This window comes from Castor canadensis, chromosome 4, assembly GCF_047511655.1.
Source record: "Castor canadensis chromosome 4, mCasCan1.hap1v2, whole genome shotgun sequence".
NCBI classification, from domain to species: domain Eukaryota; kingdom Metazoa; phylum Chordata; class Mammalia; order Rodentia; family Castoridae; genus Castor; species Castor canadensis.
This window is the reverse complement of record NC_133389.1, coordinates 120,961,018-120,985,319: the sequence shown is the minus strand read 5'-3', so window position 1 is coordinate 120,985,319 and position 24,302 is coordinate 120,961,018.

Genomic DNA, 24,302 nt, shown 5'->3' with positions numbered 1-24,302 from the left:
ATTGCATTCTGAATAACTTGGATTTGAAGGGCAGCCGATGCCGTGGACTCTGGTTCCTAGCAATATATTGTTTTACTTGGGAATTGTTAAATTTCAGTAATTCTGTCTCTCAACCTCTAACTATTCTAGTTTAATTTGGTCTTGGGTGAGGACTACACATATATTTTATTCCTATTCCAGGAATGAGAATCATTTATCCTCAAAAGAATGAATAGCTGATAAAAGAAGCTATTTTACATAAGAAAAAGAAAGAAAAAAGAAACAAATGAGCCTGTGACAATGTTATCATTTTTGGAAAGTAGCAAGAATAATAAAAGAAACTAAACAACAGATATATGAAAGTGAATTTTGACATTAAAAATGTCAAATATAGATTAAACTCATGAAGAAAACCAAAAAAATACTTACTCCTCAAGAAATAAGTAGCCAAAATACTCAACTATACTTCAGTCATACTATGATTACTGTAATCCAATAATCCCATAATCTAGTAGTATAAAAACTCACTCATAATAACACTGTAATTTCCAGTAACATGCATCTCCTAACCTAACGAGAGAAGCAACTAGAGGCTAACTAAGTTTTGACTAGTCCTTTAAGAGGTACCTTGGGAGGCCAAGTTTAAATCCCTAAGATGTAATTCACTTTTCAGGATTCTTGTCAATGTGCCTGCAAGTGGAGATTTTGAGGACAGCAGATAAAGAAAGAGTCCCAAGATTTTATCTTACTACTGACCTTAGCTCACATTTTTCAAGGAGATATGTTAAGTGGAAAATATATTTTATCTGGTCTAGTTTCAGGCTTACTACAGATCAATTGTTCTCCAATTTTAGCATGTATCAACATCACCTGGAGGGCTTATTAAAAAAATTTCTTAGTCTATTTCTTAGTCTACCACAAGGGTTTCATGGAAGAAGGGGTCTTGGTGGGATCCCCATATTTATAGTCCTAACAGGTTTAGGTGATGTTGAGGCTGCTGGTTGGGGATCATCTTTGAGAATAACTGAACAGAATACTTATCAAGATGGAATGGTAATTCCCAGTGCCTGAGAAATAGAGAAACCTTTCTCACTGTCTGTCAGACTGAAGGGTGGCAAGTCTCAGGAACTGTGGCAAGATAATAAAGTATCCTGAGAGTGATTCTCTCCAGGGACTCTCTGTTTCATGCTGATGGTCCAGAACAGCTCTCCCTGTGCCTGTCACCCTGATAATCAGCAGGGACACGAGAATGAATTCCGACATAGTCCTTCCTCATGAGAATAAGGGGTGAAGAAGATCAGAGACATCTCCAAATATTTCAGTGAGAATATTAGAACATGTATTTATTTAAAGATAGCCAGTTGCAGCGAGTGTGCACTGAGAAGAGGTGATTATGCTTCTTGAAGCAACTATTACCTCACAATAGATAAGAAACTAAAATTATACTGTGCACTAAAAAGTAATATAAACTTGGTGTTCTTTTGGATCACTATTTATGATAAATACTCAGCAACTGGAAAAATAATATCCCTGAATACACCATCAGTCACTCAGTAATTACATGGACCCAAAGGATTTGTGTCCTGAAAAACTGAAATGTAAACATAGAAGTGAATTACAACACTCACTGAAAGCTTTATAAGCTTTTTATAGTAAATATAAGATGCCTAATATGAAGACATCCCTAGGTGATATAACCCAAATCTTTATCCCCCTCATAGCTTTTCAGAGCTTAGTGGTGCTCACAGGTAGATGACATTCTACATTCAGTCCCGAAAGAGTACTCCATCATTTTTGTGTCACCTCTCAACATTTTTTATTTTATCTTTTACTTTCTTCTTTCCAATCTCACTTTGGTCTAGAGAATGAGCAACTTTCCTTTAATTACCTTCTCATGAATTTTCTGTCATGGGTAAGTGGAATATCTTTTCTGTAATATGAGAAAACTATTTTAGTTGGTTGTTCTAGCCTTGGATGTTGATATCCTGAAGAAAAAGACAAAAAATCATAAACTATTTTCAAGAGTTGCATTTTTGAATATCAGAATTTGGATTCTTTTAACCTTTCTTTAACAGTTTTAGTCTTCTCCCCAGCTAGATGATTGCTGGTGGCTTGATAGCAAACTGAAGGAATATTAGCAAATATAAAAGCAAAAAGCACATTTATAATTTTTGAAACATCCCTGTTGTGTTGTTGATATAGTTCGTAGGATGTCCTCCCTCACTCCCAGGATGCCATGTGCTCTTCTCTGAAACCTGTGACCATGTGACTTCACATGGCAAAAGAGAAATCATGTTTGCAGATTAGTATAGTTTGCTAATCAGACAACCTATACTTGGGAGTTTGTTTTGATTTCTGTGTCATCCCAGTATAATCAAAAGAAATGTCAACTTGGGTTCAGTGGCTATTGCCTATAATAGCTACTTGGGAGGCTGAGATAAGGAGGATCATGGGTTACAGGACAGCCTGACCAAAAGTTAATGAGACCCCCATCTCAGCCAATAACTGCACACAGTGGTAAGCTCCTGTTATCCCAAGCTATGCAGGAGGCTGAGATTGGGAGGATATTGTTTACAGGCCAGGCAGGGAAAAAGAAATTCAAGAGATACCATCTCAATAGGAAAAAAAAAAAAAAAAAAAAAAACGGCCATGATGGCATACCTGTTATCTCAGCCATACATAGCAAGAACACTAAAATAGAGGATTTGCTTCCAGGCCAGCCTATACAAAACATGAGACCCTTTTCATAAGTCCGGAGCAACAAGGACTGGAGGTGTGGCTCATGTGCTTGTTTAGTTAGCATGAGGTCCTGAGTTCAAACCCCAATACCACCAAAGAAGAGAGGGAGAGAGAGAGATCATCAAAATGGGGGAGGGGAGCATAAATAGAACCTACAGTGATGTGATATGGCAAATACTTTACTCATTGTTACTGGTTTTAGAGATGGAGGAAGGGGGCCCCTAGAGTCTGGCAAAGACAAAAAAATGGAATCTCCTTTAAAGACTCCAGAAAAGAGTTCATGCCAGCCAACACTTTATTTGTTGTTTATTTATTTATTTTGAGACAATGTCTCCTTGTGTTGCCCATGCTGTTCTTGAACTTGTGAGTTCAGGTGATCGCCCCACCTCAGCCTCTGGAATATCTGGAACTCAGGTATCCACCACTAGATCTGGTTAACACTTTATTTTTATTTCAGTGTGCCTCACACAGGACTTCTAACTTGAACTGTAAGAACAAATTTGCATTGTTTAAGCACCTAAGTTGAGGTCATTTGTTATAGCAGAAATAGGAAACTAATATTATTTAAATTGGAAATTGGTCTGATAAACCTAAAGGGGTGCTAATTGTATTCTTTATTTACCTTTTTCTTTTCTTGCCATATCTAGCTGACTATTTCTTTAATTGCTAAATGTACAAATGAAGAGTAACACAGAAAAAGAATAAAATACTATTTTCTAGTTTGAAAATTCCCCCCAATAACATAGAATAGCAAAGTATTTCAAACTAGCAGAGAGCCTGAGTCTTTGAAAATTAAATTTTCAACTCAATGAGCCATGCTCATCTTTGCCTCTCATTACTAGGAACAAATGAGAGTTGGCTATTTAAAACAAGCAATGTTCTCAGTGCTTTGAGCCATTGCTGGCAGTATGATGAGTGGTGCACTCTGCCTGCTGGGTCATGGACAGCTGCAGCTTTATTTATTTCTAGATGCCCTGGTTACATTTTAAGGATGAGAAGTTTGTTCAGGGTTGATGTTTCTGCTGGTCTATAGCTTACATACTAAGTTCTTAGACAATGAGATTGTATATCTTTGACAAGAAGTAAATATTCAAGATTACTCATGTCAAGGAAAAAAATCTGCACAAAGCATGAACAGTAAAATGATGCCAAATGGAAATGTGACTCTATTCTGTCAAATATGACACTAGTGTTAATGTGAATCTGGAAGACAAAGAACTGCTGCTGAGTAAGAGGATTTTCTTACACAAGGTGTAACAATCTGGAAACCTGTTATAAGAGTAGAGATTTTTATGTGTGTCCACTTGTTTCTTTTTTTTTGTTATTTGTTTTTTGTTTTTTCATTTTTATTCATTGTACAGGGTGGAACAGCCTTACATTATACATTGGTTAGAATACCCCAACCATCTCCTTCTGCAACCCCTTCTCTGCCCCACTACAAGCAACTGCAAGAAGCTTCATTGTTCTATTTCATATATGTTTATGAAGCCCATCAACCATATTCCCTCACCTTAATCTCATTCATTCACCTTCTCCCCTCCCACAAACATCCCTCCCTGCACTGTATCTATTTTACTACTGTTTTCTGTTTTTAATTCCAAAATCATGTTCAAAGGGGTTTCTCCATGTATCCCAGCTGTGAATATACTTAACTTTGGCCAGTCCAACTCCCTATGTTACTCTCCCTTACCCCTTCTCTCCCAGCCCCATTACTCAACAGCTTTCATTCCATACCATTATATCCTCTACTTCATACATTTAATGCATTGCAATATTGTTGACTCTTCATCATTCCTTTTCCTTTTCCTTCTCCCCTCAGTACCATATAATAGTTCCACTCTTCCAAAGATGTTCTACACATAAATGTGTATATGATCATGTTTCTTTTTGTGTGTATGTTTATCTTTTGGATCTATCTTCCACATATGAGAGAAAACATGAAGTCTTTGGTTTCTGGAGCCTGGCTTATTTCACTTAACATGATGTTATACAATTCTATCCATTTACCTTCAAACCACATAGTTTCATTCTTCCTTATTGCTGAATAAAACTCTTTTATATATATATGTGTGTGTGTGTGTGTATACATACACACATATAGATGTGTGTGTATCTACATCTATATATATTCACATTTTTAAAAAATGGCTATCATTAAGAACACAAACAACAAAAAATGTTGTACAGGATGTGGGAAATATGTATATACATATATCTCATATTTTCTTAATCCATTCATCAGTTGTAGAGTATCTGGATTTCTTCCATAACTTGGTTATTGTGAATAGTGTTGCAATAAACATTGATATGCTAGTATCTCTATTGTATCCTAAATTATACTCCTTTGGGTAGATGCCCAGGAGTGATATCCACTGGATCATATGGCAGTTCTATTTTTAGTTTTTAAATGAATTTCCATACTGCTTTCCATAGTGGTTTTACTAATTTACATTCCCACCAATGGTGGATAAGGATTCCTCTTTCCTCACATCCTTGCCAACATTTGTTGTTGTTTGTGTTCTTAATGGTAGCCATTCTAAATGGAGTGAGAAGGAGTGAGATGAAATCTTAGTATAGTCTTGATTTGCATTTCTTTTATGCTCAGGGAAGTTGAACATTTCTTCACATATTTATTACCCATTTTTACCTCTTCCTTTGAAACTTTCCTATTCAATTCATGTGTCAATTCCTCCATTAGGTTGTTGATTTTTTGGAAGACTGAGATTTTTGAGCTGCTTATAGAATCTGGATATTAGTTCTTTATCAGATGAATAGCTGGCAAGATTTTTCTCCCATTCTGTAGATAGTCTGTTAAGTCTAATGACTTTCTTTTGCAGTGCAGAAGATTTTGTTTCTGCAGTTTGATGCAGTCCCATTTATTTATCCTTTCTTTATTTGTTGGGCCATTGGAGTTCTATTTAGGAAGTTGTTGCTTGTGCCTATATGTTCTAGTGCATTTCCTACTACTTCCTGTAATTGTTTCAAAGTTTCAGGACTTATATTAAGGTCCTTGAGTTGATATTTGTCCAGGGTGAGAGACATGGATCTAGTTTTAGTTTTCTGCATACAGATATCCAGTTTTCCCAGCAACATTTGTTGAAGAGGCTTTTTCTCCACTGTATATTTTAAGCATCTTTGTCAAAAATAAGTGTGTGTGGGGGAGGGCAGCTGAGTAGAATCATATCTGTCTTCTATTCTGTTCCATTGACCATTTATTTTTGTTGTTGTTCCAGTACCATTCTGTCTTTTTATTACTGTGGCCACCCCTTATTTCTTGAGTACCACAATAAGCACTAGCGCTCAAAGAAGTTTTTTTTAACTGCAATGATGACAATCACCTGTGGACTACTTTAACTCAAGACAGGTAGCTTTCTACATGTTAAGTGGGAATGGGCACACATTATTGTTTTGGACAGATTTTAGTAATGATTGATTTTTTACAGTTGATACAGTAATGGAACATGGTATGTTGGACAGGAAAACAATCTACAAAGAAATCTGAGAAGAGTTGTTTCCATATAAAATGAGTGAATATATAATTCCAAAAATAAATGGGATAAGAAATGAATACTTCAGGAAACCAAATAAAGTCAGGCAAATAATCCTTCCAATATTATTTGTGTAGTTCTCAAAGGCACAAAATTGCTACAAAATGGATTTATTTGGTAAGCATTGATTGCCCATTTGCCCTGTGTGCATTTGTGCATAGGATGTGGGGACACCAAGATGAATTTTGGCTTAGTATTTCCCCTGAGAATTGTGGGGGAACAAAACATATCTCCAAATATTTCAGTATAAATATTTGAACATGCATTCATTGAAAGATAGTTGCAGAGGGTTGAGCTTATTATGTTGCTTGAAACATCTATTATATCATAATAGATAAGAAGTTACAATTATGGTATGTACTAAAAAGCAATATAAATTTGGTGTGCTTTTTGATCAAAATTCTCAGAACATATATAGCAATTGGAAAAATAATAGCCCCGAACACATCATCAGTCATTTAGTAATTACAGGGGTTTGAAGAATTTGTGATCTGAAAAAGTGTGATGTAAACTTAAAAACTGAATTAAATGACTTAATGAAAATGTTATGAGCCTTTTATAATGAGTATTAAATTCCTAATATTGAGACCTCCTTATGATTTTTCACAGAACAATATTGAATGTAAGCTGACAGCTGTCTAAGTGCAGAGTTGACAAGGTTTTTGATAAATATAGCTACTACCTATTAATAAGTGAGAGTATAGCCTGTAATATTTTCAATGTAGGAAAAGCACATGTTAATACAGCAGACCTACTACCATGTATTGGGGACTGGTAAAGAGGAAACACCTACATTCTAAGAAAGTTCTATGACATTCTTAATGTTCAGAACAGATTTATTTTCTGATTGAGACCACTTAGAAACTCTTTCTTGCCTTGGCATTAAAGATGAAAGAAATCAACATTTAAAATGTTAGCTTTATGAAACCCTCAGTAATTTCTGGATTTAGATGGTCCATTAAAATCTAAGAGCATTCTAATTCTCCTATTACTCTTAAAGGAGCTTCATAAATCACAATTAAGATCAAAGAGTGCTATGGTGCCCAATGTGTCACAGATCTTAGGACTGAGAGACAAGAGTTGGTTGTGCTTGAGTGGGTTGGAGGAAAAACCATGTTCTGTTATTTGGCATCCTTCAAAATATGGTTCTAGTGGCTGAAGCACTTAAGAAGCCTCTTCCAATTCAACCCTAGTCCTTAACATATTTATAATGATAACTGTCATGAGGTTAAGAGTTGGTGTGCAGGTATAATCATTCCTTCCCACAAAGGATTGTTGTATATATAATGTGACTGGAGCTTTAGTTGGAGAAAAAAATTCCAAAGAATTAGAGTTCAAAAAATAAAATATGTCATGATTATTATCCATCAATTGCTGCTATAAGTTTTTGGTTTGACGCCTCACCCCCAAAAAAGCAAAGCCTTAAAGGGGATGTATTATTGCAGCACCACAGGGTTCTAATAGTGTCAAAAACCATGAACTACACTCAAGAAAGATATTTCTCAATGTGTGATTGGATCCACAGTTGTCAAATGCTCTGCCCTCTCAATCAAAGTGCTTGTTGCAATACTTGGACGAAAGCAGTCAATGACATCTGTCTCTTGAAAAAGATGCTGAAACTCCCAAGGGGGTCTTGTAATGTATTCCTGATATGTCCACAAACAAACTAACAATCAAAAATTTTGAATAATAGTCAAAGAATATACTAGTCTACTTAGCACTGACTCTTAATTAGTATCCAACTTTTATTTTTCAAGTTGTATCTGTCTTTTCAATGTCTAAACCTGCTGAACCATAGCATATCCTTGTCATGCATACATTTGGCCCTGACTCTTCCTAAGTCACTCAGGAATAGTTCATCTTTACCTCCTACTGCTAAGTTGTGTCCTGAGTCCTCAAGGTTAGGTATATCCTGTCATTTTTCACAGTGACAAATGGATAATTTTCTGTGTTGCTGTAAGAGCCAAAACTTTACTGGAATTTTGGATGTTCCCAGGGGACACATTTTACTCAGTGTGAAGATTAACCTTCCAAGAAAGCTGCCTGACAGTAGAAAGAATTTCTTTGCAGAAGCATAAACTCCTTGAAATTGGAAGTATTAAAGGAGATGTAAGCTGCCATCAATCTGTGACAAAGTATGGATTCCAACATTGGTAGGAAGCTTGACTCAGTGATATCTTAGTTTTCTCCTGTAAGAGTCTTAGCATTCTACTTCAATGCCATTTCTTTCTAAAAACTTGTATCTTTTGTTTATAATGTTTACTTATTTTGGAAATGAATTTACTGGTTAAAAGTCAGTATCATCTCATATTGGGAGAGGACTTAGTAGTAATTTTTATATTAGAATTAGAATAATTTCTTTGGAAGAAATTATAGCTTTTAAGTACTACATTTGGTAAAAAACCTCTAAATAGAGAATAATAAATAGAAAGACCTCATTACATGTGCTCTATTGAGGCTCCTTTAAGCAATATGGCAAATAACTCCAGTAAAAATTCTAGGCAAAATATGTTGCTATGGAGAAAGTATTTATAGTAAACTGATTTTAACTTTAGAGTTGCTTTTACCTTTCAAACATTAAAAGCTATTTAGCGTATATTAATGTTTGCTTACAGCATCTATACTATAGTTACTACTCCTAAGTTATTAGTAATGGCATCTATGCTTCTTAGGAGTGCATTCTTCCTTCATTTCTAACCCCTCGCTCTATTTGAAGTGATAGGAAATTGTCACGTACATATTTGTTTTTAAGAACAAAGGAACTCAGATGCTGAATATCCTTAAGGAACAAAATACTGTTTTTATCTACTGACGAGGAATGAGAAAGAAAGAAAGATGATTCAGCAAACTTATCTATAAGCTCTACTCAGTAGTAGAAGCCATTTTACCTATATACATGTGCTGTAGACCCCTGGCTACCTTTCCTTAAACAATAAAAGGGAGGGAAATAAATGAGCTTCTAGTTGGCTTCATTTTATTTTATTTTTCATGATTTTGGCAATACTGGAGTTTGACCTCAGGACCTTGCCCTTGCTAGGTATGAGCTTTACCACTTGAGACCTTAGTTGGCTTATTTTAATTTTGCATATATATATATACAAGGTGGGGCAGCATATATTTAGTCTTTATTCTGAATTCTACTGGGTTTATTTTCACATGTTTAGTGTGAGAACTTTCAAATATTATACAAATGAGGCATTAGGACATTAGCACAAGATAAATGTTTTTTCTAGAAAAAAATAACTTTCCACTTCATGAGTGGTATATACATATAAAGGATGTCAATACTGGAGTGTCTTTATATGCTTGTCACCTCATTTTTGATGCAGTCTAACAAGAAGATGTAGAATATATTTTCATACTTTTCCCTATGGCTGAAAATTTAATAATTGTAGAAGAGTTATTAGTAATTATTGAATATAATTTTGTGAACTAGGAAAACCATGTCAAGTAATGAGAAGTAGCAGAACATCATGGACGATCTTCCTGGGCTGGCACTGGCCTGCAGGTTGAGTGCAGGTCTATATTTCATAAAACAGATTCTACCAAGAGTGTATGTAATGGATGAAAGCTATTTCTGAAACTAGCTATATATTTAGGACACTGTTTAATAATTCACCTGGAAAATGGAATAAATATGCATCAAGAAGGCATTTTGCCCTTTGGGAAGCCAGTAGACAGCTTGATATCAAAGTAACATCAAGGCTCCAGACATTTTTTTTTTTTAAAGGTCAATAAGAGGAATCTTCCTTCTTTCATCTCTATTTACTGCAGCTTCACTAGCGCCATCTATATGGCATAGAGAGTGGCAAGACAGGGTGTCCAACCTAGAGAAGCTGGCATATAGCCAGGGAGATTACTTAGCCTCCACTGATCATATGTAAGGGACAAGTGACATTGGGCTATCAAACACCTACTGTCAGATGAAGGAAAGGATAGAACCAGAGGCAGTGTGGGCTGAAGAATAAGGCGATCCTGATGCCTGGTGCAGTGGATGCAGTGCTAATATTCATGATCTAGAGAGTCTATCTCATCCTAACAAGGGCCTTCCTTCCACCCTCAGTCCCAAGGTATTAATGAGCACATATCCCATGTTTAGTACTTTATTAAAATTCATGAAGGGAAGGAAAAGAAAGGGCAGATGTGGTTTCTGCCTTGTAATTCAGGTGGTTATTCAAGAAAGTTGATCAAATAATTTATTATCACCTAAACTGAGACACATTTGAACATGGGAAGTATATGTAATAATTATTCTGGAGTAACGTACATAAACCAAGATAGTTCCCAGCAAAGGAGGGAATATGGTTGTCACATAGATGAGCATAAGTAATCCATGCTTAAATAATAACACTTTTTTATATGCAATGCTGGAGATTGAACTCAGGGCCCCACACATGCTAAGTGAATGCTCTACCACTGATCTACAACCCCAATCCTCCATGCTTAAAAATAATTTAAAATTGAGTTTAAAATAATATACTAAAACACAAAACAGGAATACAAGAGTTTGTTGTCACAAGCAAAGAAAATCCAGATTATTTTGCCATATTAGAAACACTCAAGAATAGTTAAACATTTGAACAAATCAACTTAGCACTAACTGCACAAACAAGAAAAAAAATAAGAGGCAAATCAAGCTTACAACACACTTTTTAGAGATATTACAGTTTAAAACATTGAGAACAACAAATGCTGCTGAGGAGCAAAAGGGGCCTGCTTTCATTCAGTGCTTGTGGAAATTCATCACAGTCAGATGTCATGTCAAACACTTTGTATCCTTTTGGCAGTTTCTTTCAAGTTTTAGTATTTCCATACTGTACAATCAGCAGTCGTACTCCTTGGTATATAAACAAATGGACTGAAAACTTAGGTCCACATCAAATTCTGCACAGAAATGTTTATAGCGGCTTTACTTATAACTGTAAAACTTTGGAAATAAATAAGAAGTTTCTTAATAGTTGAATGGATATGCTCTGGGGCATCTGTACAATGAAATATTACTCAGCAATAAAAAGAAATGAGCTACCAACAAAGAAGGGGCATTCATATTGCTAAGCAAAACCAACCAGCAAACAAACAAAAGAAAACAAAAAGAAAGCCAAAAGACACAATTGAGAACATGGTAAAAAGCTCCTAGTGGCTTCTAGGGCTCAGAAGGGAGAGGAACTAACAGGTGAAGCAGAGAGGTTTTGTGAAGAAAAACTATTTGTATGATACTATATGCCATACACATGTCATTATGCATTTTCAAACTGCACATAATGTACAATACCAAGAGTTCATTCTCATGCAAACTATGAGCTTCAGTTATAATGGTGTATAGACAATGACTTATCAATATTGCAAGTATACCATACTAATGTATGAAGTTAACAATAAGCAAAATTGGGGGGAGAGGAGGAGAAGGCATATGAAAACTATGTATACCCGATTTCTCTCTAAACCCAAAACCACTTTAAAATAAACTATGTTGTGGGTAAAAGAGGACAAATATGGTGAATGTATTTTGTATTCATGTATGAAAATAGAACAATGAAACCTATTAAGAATGGGGAGTTAAAGGAGAAAAATGGGGGTGAATCTAATTAAAATACAGTGTAAATACTTATGTAAATGTTACAGTGTACCACCCTGTACAACAGTATTTCTGCTAATAGTCAAAGAGATTATGAGAAAATGGGGGATTGTTAAACTCTGAATTATCATGACATGATAATAGCAGAAACCAAAGAACTTGCCTAATGGCGTCAAAAAGAAAAAAAAAAAAAAAACAGGGGAGTGTCATTGGACAGGTATCTGCAAAGAATAAAAAGCTGGAAGGAAGGAAAATTAGTGAAATAAGAAAATCCAACCAACCCTACTTAAAAAGATTCTTTTGGGCCCTCTATAGGCTTGCATTAGTCCCAGTGACACACTTAGCATTCATAACAAATAAAACACTGCACCCATACTCATGTTACATTGTTTCCTTTCATCTCTTGGCTTTGCTTATTAGACAATTTCTGCAAACACATTCAAAACAGAAAAATTAAAAATCAGGTATAGGCTGCCTAAGACATCAGTATGATGTGGAAAGGAAGAGATGTAGGCCAGTATAAGCCGACAGCATTCTAAACGCTTGGACTCTGAGGAAGGGATCAAGCAGGGAAACTGTATGAAAGCTATTAGAACACAATGCCCAAGGGAAATGTCTATGATGATGGAAATGTTTTATATTGGTGCTGTACATCACAGTAGTTAGTTCCTAGTCACATGTAGCTAATTATTGAGAACTTAAATGTGGCTAGTGTGACTAAGGAAATAAATAATTACTTTTTAATTTTAATTATATGAAATTGAGTAAAAACACATGTGGTTAGTGAATCCATATTTAATGATGCAGCCCTGCAAAACAGAATGCAAGCAGCTCACAATAGAGGACTCCCAAGGCCATAGCTATGGGAATCAGAGGAGCTAACCTAAACCAATAAGGTTTATTCTCCCAGGACTAAGATATTGTAAGGGAAGTGCTTTAATAACCAAACCAGGGGATGACAGAGGGTGGTGAAAAGTGAAAAGTGAAAAGAGAAACTAAGATACGAAGAATGGGCATGATAGGTAAAGTTCCATAGAAGACCCTTGATCACTACATACAAGCCATTTTCATTGAAAACTTGGGTTGTGGGAAAGATGTTGACTTAGGTAGAAGAAAATTAATTCAGACTTGTACATTTTGAGATAAATAAAGAACATCTACGTAGAAGCTTTCAGAGTGAGTTCAACATTTCAGAATGGGAGTAAAGTAAATGGCAAAATTTTAGATAAATATGTTGAGTTATCTACATAGAATAAAAAATTGGAATTATGGAGGAGATTGACTCTGCATGGCTGTGCATGATAAGAAACTTGGGGGAAGAAGGGCTAGCAATAGAAAAAGACTACAGCCCCCAATGATTGCTTTTTAGAACTTTAATTCAGTCTTGACCTGCTACCTCTCTCCTCTCTGGTTGCTTTTTCCAGGAGCTTTTTAGTTTCAAATATTCTCACAGACTTTTCTCTAAATTTTGGTTTTATCAGTAAGGAAATTAACTTTGACTTCTAATAATATTAAAATAAATTTCAAAGTAGTTTTCTTTTTTATTCCTTCTTTTTCTTTTCCTTCAAAAATCTCTAAATATCTTTTTGTGGGCTTAATGTACCCTAAATCCATCTTCACCTCATGATCAATTCCTAAAAGAAGAAAGAAAGAAATGAAAAAGAATGCTTTTTCTCCTTTCTAAATCAGCCACCATTGACTGCCTTTACTTTTTTTAACTAAAGCTCCTTGTTAGTGTGAAAATTATTTCGCATAAAGTTACCTGCTCATTAGACTAGAAAATTTTAGCTATTCAAAACTCTATTGGCAAATTAAGCAAATACAAAAACTAGCTTCCTCAGCATTTAAGAGTATGGTTTCTGGACTCATTCTGTCTGGAATAGATTCCTTTTCATTTACAACAGCTGCATTTTCTCACTCATATTTGTATGGCAACCCAGTTTAACTCATAGGATAGATATGAAAATTAAAAGAAAATACATGTAAATTACTTAGTAAATTTCTGGAACATTGTGAGTATTCAATAACCTTTCTTATTTATTTTTGGTATTTATTTATGTTCTATATATTATGAATAGTCAAATGATGTCATTTTATGTATCTCTAAGAAAGGGGTAAAATCTTGACAAATGAAATGCCACTGAGTATAAGAAACATGACAATTTTAAACATGCTAATATGGAAAAAAATACATGCCTTCATATAGAGGATATTATGGTGTTTGTGTTACTGGAAGTTTAAAAGTTGCTCCAATTTCTGAGACTGTCTAGGATCCATTTATACCAGAAATATAGCAGTGAGGTCCTGTATGAAATGGACAACAAGAATTCTGAGAGCATACAAAGAGTAATATTAAATATTTTGTGCTCCATATTGAGATAGTCTTGAGTTCAATTTCTGGTCACTTATCAATGGTGCACCCTTGGGAAAGTTCTTTGCCAAATGCAAATAGTGATTGTTCTTGCCTGCTAAAATTCTGTGAATATTAAATGGGAAAAATACCTATGAAGTCTTAAGTACAGAACTTAGGAAATACTTAGTGCCCCATAATTATTACTTGATAGCTATGGCATTATCACAGTGATTCTTTCTCTAGTGGTCAAAAGGGTAAGGCTTTTGTCAGTATGAGGAAAGGGATTAAGGGATAACGTCAAAAACTTATGGACCCTGTAAACAGAACAATAGCCATACACCAAATGAGCAGACTTAAATGGTATGTCAGTAGAAACAGAATTAGTTCTGGATAAATGAGCAATTTTAGAGAGATGTGTATAGAAGCTTGCAACCTCTCAATTTTAACTTTTAACATGAAGTTTTATATATATATATATATATATATATATATATATATATATATATATATACTTTTTCCTCTTTTAGTCTTTTTAAAAATTTTTAAAAATTTTTTCTTTTATTCATATGTGCATACAATGTTTGGATCATTTCTGCCCCCTCCCCCACACCCCCTCCCTTAGTTCCCCCCCCGCCCCTTACCTCTCTCCCCCTCCCCCCCTCACTACTAGGCAGAAACTATTCTGCCCTTATCTCTAATTTTGTTGAAGAGAGAGTATAAGCAATAATAGGAAGGACCAAGGGTTTTTGCTAGTTGAGATAAGCATAGCTATACAGGGAGTTGACTTGCATTGCTTTCTTGTGCATGTGTGTTACCTTCTGAATTAATTCTTCTCGAACTAACCTTTTCTCTAGTTCCTGGTCCCCTTTTCCTATTGGCCTCTGTTGCTTTAAAGTATCTGCTTTAGTTTCTCTGCGTTAAGGGCAACAAATGCTAGCTAATTTTTTACCTCCCTGGTATGCTCTTGTTTTATCATGTGATCAAAGTCCAATCCCCTTGTTGTGTTTGCCCTTGATCTAATGTCCACATATGAGGGAGAACATACGATTTTTGGTCTTTTATCCAGGCTAACATGAAGTTTTTCTAAGAGGCTGCTTGCTAACATATGTGTGAATGTGTGCATGTTTCTGAGAGAGAAAATTTATTTACAGACTTCAGGTATTTTTGATAGCTTAAACTTTCATTTCTTATAAGAATTTCAAAATAACATATTTCAAGACACAAGGAAAAATATTCCTAATCCCCCAAAATAAAGGCAAAATGGAAAAGGGCTAATCCTTAAACCATAAAAATCACTATAATTAGAAATGGAATTTTTGTATCACCTTTATACTTAATCACAAAAAATTTCTGACATCTAGTCAATGTTTAAGTCAGAAGATACTGAATAAGCTAAATGTGTGTTCTGGACATGGTTGCACAAATGGGGGTAAGAACAAGCATTGCTCCCATTATGATGCGTTACCATGCTTCAGAGCAATTTGTTTCATGACATACAATAAATGACTTACACTGACATAAAACAAGTTAGTACACTATTAAGCACCATAAATCATCATATTTGGTAATTGGTGCAGATGAGAAACATTAATGGAGCTTGAATTTGTTTCAGGTGTTTGGAACTCACTGCATTCACTCACCACTACACATTAAACAGATAAATGAATAGCTTTCCAAGTACGAAAATGTGTTAACCATCCACTTACCACACAAAATATACTGAGTGTTAAACTGGTGTTAAAATAGGGGCACCATTAGGTTCCTGCAGACTGCTTGACTTTCAGGATGAGGTACCAGGATGCTATACCTGTGGTTTATAGCTCCATCCATCAAGAAATAACAATACCTGCACTGCACTCCATGCTCAGCATCCTGAATTTCAACCCTGACAAAAGATTACAGACTTCTAAACTCGGATAAAGGACTGAGTTTGAGTAGCAAAATGAGCAACTCTTTTAAAGTAGACTTTTACTATATCAAGCTTGCAGTTTATTTGGCAGTGAAAGAAGGAGGCCAGACAGGTGAAACTATGGAATTAAGGAGATTGGCCATCTGAGAATCTGACCCCAAATAGATTGAAGAAATATTCTCTAATTTTAACATCTTATTTAACCATAGTTCAAATTTTGAAAGCAATAAATAATCAAATTTTATTCAACTTCCAACATCTTTCCACTAATGTCCTCCTTTCTGGTCCAGGATTTAGTAGAAAACCCCACATGTGATGTGGTTGTTATGAATTTTGGTTTCCTCCAACTTATATTAGTTTTTCAGTCCTTCCGATATGGCCCTAACAGTTTGGAAGATCAATGGCCACTTGTTTTACAGAGTGTTTGCTATATGGAAATCAACTGATATCTTCTTCCTAATTGCATAGTATTTGTCAGGAATACCACAAGAATGATGTTTTGTATGTCACGACAAGAGGTGGAAGATGCTGTTGTTGGTATGTCTTATTACTGGTAATATAAGTTTATTTACTTAGTTAAGGTGCTTTCTTCCAAGTTTTCTACAATAAATAGAGGATCATGCCAATGTCATGGAAGGAATTCCAGTGTTGACTTCTTTTAGGATGACCTCTGGTTTGCTGATGAACTCTTTTGTGGTTGACTTTAGATCCTGTCTTTGGAATGTCACCTCCACTATCCTTGTAGTCAAAGGCCCTGATTAATTATAAAAATCCTCCATATTTAATCATCCATTTTCAAAGTAATTTTTCTTTTTAGTTTATTCTGATGGGGAGAAGATACTCTAGTAGAACCTGATAGAATGTGAAAATCAGTAAGAGGAAGGACAGGGAAGGGAGAAAACTTGGGAGTTATTACATGAACCCAATCAGTTTGTAGATGTGTATAAACATATGAGGAAGATAGAATGGGTAAGAGAAACAGGCTCCAAACAGAGGCAGTAAAGCTGGTATCAATATTTTTATAACATGTGAATGAAAATGCTCACTAGTCTACCAAGTAAAATGTCAAAGAATGCCAATGCATGAACCGACAGTAGTTTTCCTAGTTGTAGGTGAGTCGTCAATATTACTTAACATCTTTTTGTGGTTACCACCACTACATTTTTAGCAGTGTCATATTGCGACTGCATATATCACTGTGACACAAAAATGAGATGAGATGGCAGTTTCCTATGAAAGTCTTAGAGCAATGAAAATATGTTCTGTTGGGAATTTTGCCAGCTATTTTTTTCCAACTAAAATACATACTTCACAGAAGGCAGTAAAATAACAAATATATGAATAGGTTAAAAAATAACCAAAAACATTAACATTATTGAAAGAAACAATAATTATAACACAAAGAAAAAATTAATTAAAATAAGCAAAATGTTACAGCCCATTCTTGTAAATACTTGATGTATAAGTTTAATTTGCTCTGTGAATACAAAAATAACAAACACTTTTATGCCATCTGAGTCTCTAAATGATAGTTTTATCATCTCAAAATGAAATTGTAACTCATTCTAGTAAATTTCATTAGCATTTGCACCACTGACTGCAGGGGAGGTCTTTTACACCAGGTCTTTTCAGGTGGAAGGCCAAGATGCTGTCAGACATGATATTAAGCCTCTTTGCTCAAAGCATCTTCCCAACTTTAGAAACCACAGAGCATATACTTCTTCATTTCAGCTGAGAAAACAGAAGTCCATTGAGAGTAAATAATTTCTCCAAGAACATGGAATGAATTGCATAAAATAATAAGTACAAGAAAATATAAGAAGTACTCTTTTGGTGCTACTTTGGTGTTATTTCTTAAATTTCTTTATGTGCTACCTCTTAACCATTTCTTCTTTAGACTTTATATTGCTTTCTTTTTGTAAAAATACCATGCTATATTAGTTTATTCTTTTATAGATATGAAACTAAGGATTAATATGGTACTTCTCTGAATGTATACAACATGTATTTTGCCTTTAAAATTGCTCTCATCCACAGCAGACATATAGTTTTAGAGTCAATTACATAAGTTACAGTTAAGAATGTTAACAAAATTCTCTTTCTTTATAAATTCCACATGACTTCCAAAAGAAAATGGAGAAAAGGAAAAGAAAAAATGATAAGTCAGTTAGAAATTAACTTGCATTCACTCAGTGAAGCATATTGGTATGCTATTAGGCATGTGAACACAAATCTGGTTCAACTAAATATGAAAGTATATATTTTACCCATTGCGTAGTAATTACATTAAACTTCACACTTAGTTTCTGTAGATCCTTTCTTCTTCCTCATATCGACACTCTATATTAGTAAAGTGTCATTATAAAGTAATGAGATAATGTTCATTTGCATAAATTATGAAAAAATTCTAGCTACTTTATGACACTTATATTTATGGTGACTATTTGAATATGGATGATATAGGGGAAAGTTATTCAATATTTGTGACACTTAATGCAAGGGCAAAAATAAATTCAAATAAGAAAAATTGTTTACAATTAAATCATCTCAACAGTGAGAGGTTTATTTCCTCTAATTTTCTTCATTCTTAGTCCCTTTCTTATGGTGGTTTCAAGTGGTTTAAGATTTCTATGTGCATTCTTGTATAGAGAGTATATCAACCATATTCAACTTCGTAGTTTCTTTCTTTTACCCTACCCATCAAGTATCTGATCTCCCCTTAGTATGACCAGTGCTCTTGAATGTATTTAAATACACTTGCCTGTGGTATACTGCAATATGGCACTAATGATTCGTCTACTTTCCTTTGCAAATGAGAGTTTGTAGTTCCTCTTATGAAGAGGTAGAATCTATTTAAGCACACTTAAGTTGGCTTGTTTTGTGACTATTTTGACAAATAGAATATGTAAGAGCAATGCTGTGTAAGTTCTCTCTTGAAGCTCATATGACCTGTGCATAAATCTGAGAAACCTGCTGAGAAGGAGAAACCACCTACTTGGGACAGAGCTGAGTAACTCCACTTCTTCAGCAAATCTAGAATAGTAAGCTGGCCATGACACCAAACAAACCAGATGTACCACTAAGTCCATCAGATACTCTAAGTAATAAAAAATGTTTATTGTCTAAAACCACTAAATTTAGGGTGGTTAATTCCACAGCAAACACTAACCAATTCATTATATTGCAGTAATTTATTTCTTATTATTGTAAGTAGATGTGTCATTTTCAAAGATTTAAAATCTTATAACATTTCTTTTTTTTCTTTCTTTTATTTTATCAATTTTACATTTACTTATATGTGTATATATTGTTTGGGCCACCTCCCCCTCTTCCCACCCCTACCCCTTCTGGGTAGGGTGGTTCTGCCCTCTTCTCTGATTTTGTTGGAAAGAAAACATAGGAGACAATAAGAAAGACAGCGTTTTTGCTAGTTTGAGATAAAGATAGTTATGCAAAGAGATTCCTAGAGTTTCTTCCATGCACTTGTATATTGAAACCCACATTTTATAACATTTCTTTAAAATTCTTAAAAACTTTTAAAATCATTTTCCATGCCATTTATTTGTGATGATATCTATGTGAATTTATATCTTTGAATTGCAGTCTGGCACATAAACATGAAAAATATTCAGATTAACTTTTAAGGTGCTTTAACATAATGTTTTATAAATAAGAAAAGGCATGTAGTTCTTAGGAAATTATAAAATATCAGTAGATAAAATTATGTTAAGAGTACCCCTTTGATTTTTCTGTTGCAATTATGTGAGGAAAAATGTTTTAACAAAGGTTTTGAAATATACTGAAATTTTTAGTGATTGATATCTCTTTGAAGTGAGTTTACATCTTTATAGAAAATAATAGTAAGAGCCTTCTAGTCTAGTTTCTTCTTCCTAATAAAATACAATTTTCAGAACTGAATTGTACTTAATTGGACATATTTTAATAAGATATATTTCCCTTATGCTTGTAGGTTTAAGTACAATAGTCAACAAATTTTAAAACTCTACAAACTCTTAATATAACCCCAATGATTCTATATTGTTTTAAAATCAAGTGCCTATAACTGAAGTTTTCTTCCGCAGCAACATTAAAATGTAGCTCATTGTTTCTCACTGTTGAGATGATTTGTTAATTATAAACAATTTTTCTTATTTGAATTTATTTTTGCCCTTGCATTAAGTGTCATAAATATTGAATAACTTTCCCCTATATCATCTATATTCAAATAGTCACCATAAATATAAGTGTCATAAAGTAGCTAGAATTTTTTCATAATTTATGCAAATGAACATTATCTCATTACTTTATAATGACACTTTACTAATATAGAGTGTTGATATGAGGAAGAAGAAAGGATCTACAGAAACTAAGTGTGAAGTTTAATATAATTACTATGCAATGGGTATAATATATACTCTCATATTTAGTTGAATGGGATTTGTGTTCACATGCCTAGTAAAATACCAATAAAGAAAGAGAATTTTGTTAACATTCTTAACTGTAACTTATGTAATTGATTCTAAAACTGTATGTCTGTTGTGGAGAGCAATTTTAAAGGCACAATACATGTTGCATACATTCAGGTAGGTAACATATTATGACATAGTGCCTTAGAATAACTAAAACACAGTACATTTTATACTACTGTATGGTACACTACATTCCGTGGTGAATAGTAGTGATTTCACATTTTTTTTTAGCCTTTTTAATCTCTTTTTAAAATTTTTATTTATTTTTCTTTTCTTTTATCATTTTTACATTTACTAATATGTATATACATTATTTGGTCCTCCCTCCTTCTCCTTTTACTCCCCCATTCCCCAACTGCTCCACACCCTCACCCCTCCACTCCCCACCCCTGCTTCAAGACAGAACCTGTTCCACCCTCTTGTTATCTGATTTTGTTGAGGAGAAAACATAAGAAGCAATAAAAAAGACATAGCATTTTTTCTAGTTTGAGATAAAGGTAGCTATACAGAGAGATTCATAGTGATGCTTCCATGCACTTGTGTATTACAACCCACATTGGTTCATCTCCACCAGACCTCTTCACAACTCCCTTCCCATAGTGGCCTCTGCCAATATAGGGTTACTACATTCACTCATCTACAGTGAGCACTTCAACCACATTCAAGTTTTAGGTTCCCTTCCCTTTTCCTATTTCTTCCATGCATGTTCTCCCCTTAGTGTGTGATCCATGTCCAATAATATTACTGCATTTGTTTTAGGTCTATAATCCACATATGAGGGAAAACATGTGATTTTTGGCCTTCTGAGCCTGGCTAACTTCACTTAAGATTTCACATTTTAACTTATAAACTTGTTAATGCTCATTTCTTAATATTTTATTTCTTAATATAGAATGATATTTCTATATCATTCAGATGAGAATAGATTATAATATTTTACATAGATGACTTTCTACATATTGCCACTTTTTGTCAATAATCTTTGGGTAAATATCTAAAATTGTTACATTAAAATAAACAGAAACTGAGTAGAAACACTTTCTGTTGATCTACTTAATTTATAAAGACAAAAGAATGGGTGTACTAATTTACATTCTCACTAGTAGTTTATAAAGGTTCTTGTTTTACTGCATCCTCGCCAACATTTTTTGCTGATTATGTTCTTCCTGGTAGCCAAGATTCTGACTAGGGTGTGACGATATCTTAATGTAGTTTTGATTTGCATTTCTTTTCCAGCCAGGGATGTTGAACACTTCTTTATATATTTATTAACCATTTATACAACCTCTTTTGAAAATTGTCTGTTAAGGTCATGTGCCCATTTCTTCTCTGGATTGTTGATTCTTTGGGAGGTTAGGTTTTTGAGCTCCCTGTAAATTCTGATTACTAGTCTCTTACCAGATGGCTACCTGGCAAAGATTTTCTTCCATTCTGTGTGTTGTATCTTAAGTCTTGTGACTTTTTCGTTTGGTGTGCAGAAGATTTTTAGTTTGATGCAGTCCCATTTGTCAATCCTTTCTCTTAATTGCTATTGGAGTTCTGTTCAGGAAGTCATTGCCTATGCCTGTATGTTCTAGGGTTTCCCCTATTCTTTCCTGTAGTAGTTCCAAAGTTTCAGGTCTTACATTAAGGTCTTTGATCCATCTGGTTTTTGTATAATGATTTTGTATCCTGCTACTTTACTGAAAGTGTTCAGGATTTCTAAGAGTTTTTTGGTAGAGTTTTTAGGATCTTTTAGGTATAAGATGATATCATCTGCAGATAGGGATAATTTGAAATTTTCCTTCCCTATATGAATCACTTTTATTTCTTACTCCTGTCTTATTGCTTGGGATAGGAATGCCAAAACTATATTGAATTAGGGTGGGGAAAGTAGACACCCGTGTTTCATTCCTGATTTTAGCAAAAATGGTTTTAGTTTTTCCCCATTTAGTATAATGTAGTCTATCGGTTAGTCATATAGACTTTATTATGTTGTATACATTCCTCCTATTCCTACATTCCTTAAAACACTAAAAATTGAACTACCATATGTCCCACTGACACTACTTCTGGACACATACTCAACAGAATGTAAGTCAGGATGCAATAGAGATACTTGCACACCCATGTTATTTACAGCACTATTCACAACAGCCAAGCCTTGAAAACAGACCAAATGCCCTAAAATCCTGAATAGATTAAGAAAATATAGTATACATACACAATGGAGTATTATTCAGCCAAAAAGAAGAATGAAATTATGTTGCTTGCAGGTGAATGGATAAAACTGGAAATCATCATGTAAAGTGAAGTAAGACAAGTTTAGAACAACAAAGGTCACATGTTTTCTCCCATGTATGGAAGATAGATCCCAAAGACAAATATATACACAAAAATAAGCATTATATATATATGTGTGTGTGTGTGTGTGTGTATGTGTGTAATAACACGTTTGCAACGGTGGGATTGCAGGGAGGAGAGGAAAAGAGAACGATTGAGAGTGAACAATTTCAAAATACATTGAATCTGTGAAGGAAGATGGCATGACAAAACACATTTAAAGCTGTTGAATAATGGAGGGGGTATAAGGTAGAGCAGTAAAGGGGGTTAATCTGATTATAATACAGTACACTCACAGGTGAGAGCCATCATGAATCCCTCTGAACAATGAACATGGACTTAAAAATGAATAAAGTATTGTAACAGGTCTTACTTCAAGGTGGGTGTTAGTGGAAGGGGGGAGAGTGAGTGGAGAGGATGAAGGAGGGTGAATATTGTTCATGTACTTTATATTCTTGTATGAACTAGAGCAATGAAATCAGTTGGAACTGTTTTAAGTAAGGGGGAGGGAGATGAGGAAGAGAGATGGTGGGCATGAGCCTAACACATGTATACTGTAACCACATACAGAAATGTCACGATGAACTCCTACTGTACAACTAATATATAATAATAAAAATGTTTTAAAATAAAAATAAATTTAAAAGATAAAAATGGATTGTAAATAGCTATATTGCAAGTACCCCGATCCCTAGACATCAGCTAAAAAAACATTGTACATGTACAAACAAAAAATATTATAACAATAGAACTAAAAAGGAGGAAAAAGAAAAGCCTACTAATCAGGGAACAGCAAGTGGCTGCATTTTTGAGAGATTCTTTATTTTCAACATAACCTCAGAAATACAACTTCATGTCTTCTTTCTCATTAAATTGATTGCTTATTTCATGTTCAAGAAGGCCTGACTACTATGTATGTCCCAGTTGAAAAACTGGGACTGATTATTAGCAAACAATTTATTTTGAAAAGGTTTTTATTTCTATAATGCCTTTTACAAAGGCTAATTATCCATTAACAAGAGTGGGGCTGTGTATCTTCATGATGACTCTCATTAGGTAAAAACTAAAACACAGAACATGAAGTTTGCTTCCCAGTGGAAAACCTGAGATCATTTATTAGTTCTTTCTTCTTGAAATTCAACTATAATCTCTCTTATGTAGGGACCTTAACAACTATAATAAATTCAATTAATCCCAGTTGAAAAAGTAGTTGCTTTTAATTCACAACATAAGTATAAATGTGGTTCTAGTTAATAATGTTCCTAATTCTATTTTCAGCATTTGATTAAATGTCCCCTTTAGCTGATAGACTTATTTTATATGTGTCATTAGAGTGGATCATAATTACTAAGGAATGATCACCATCTATCACAGAATTTTCTGACTATGCTTAGTAGCTTAAATATAT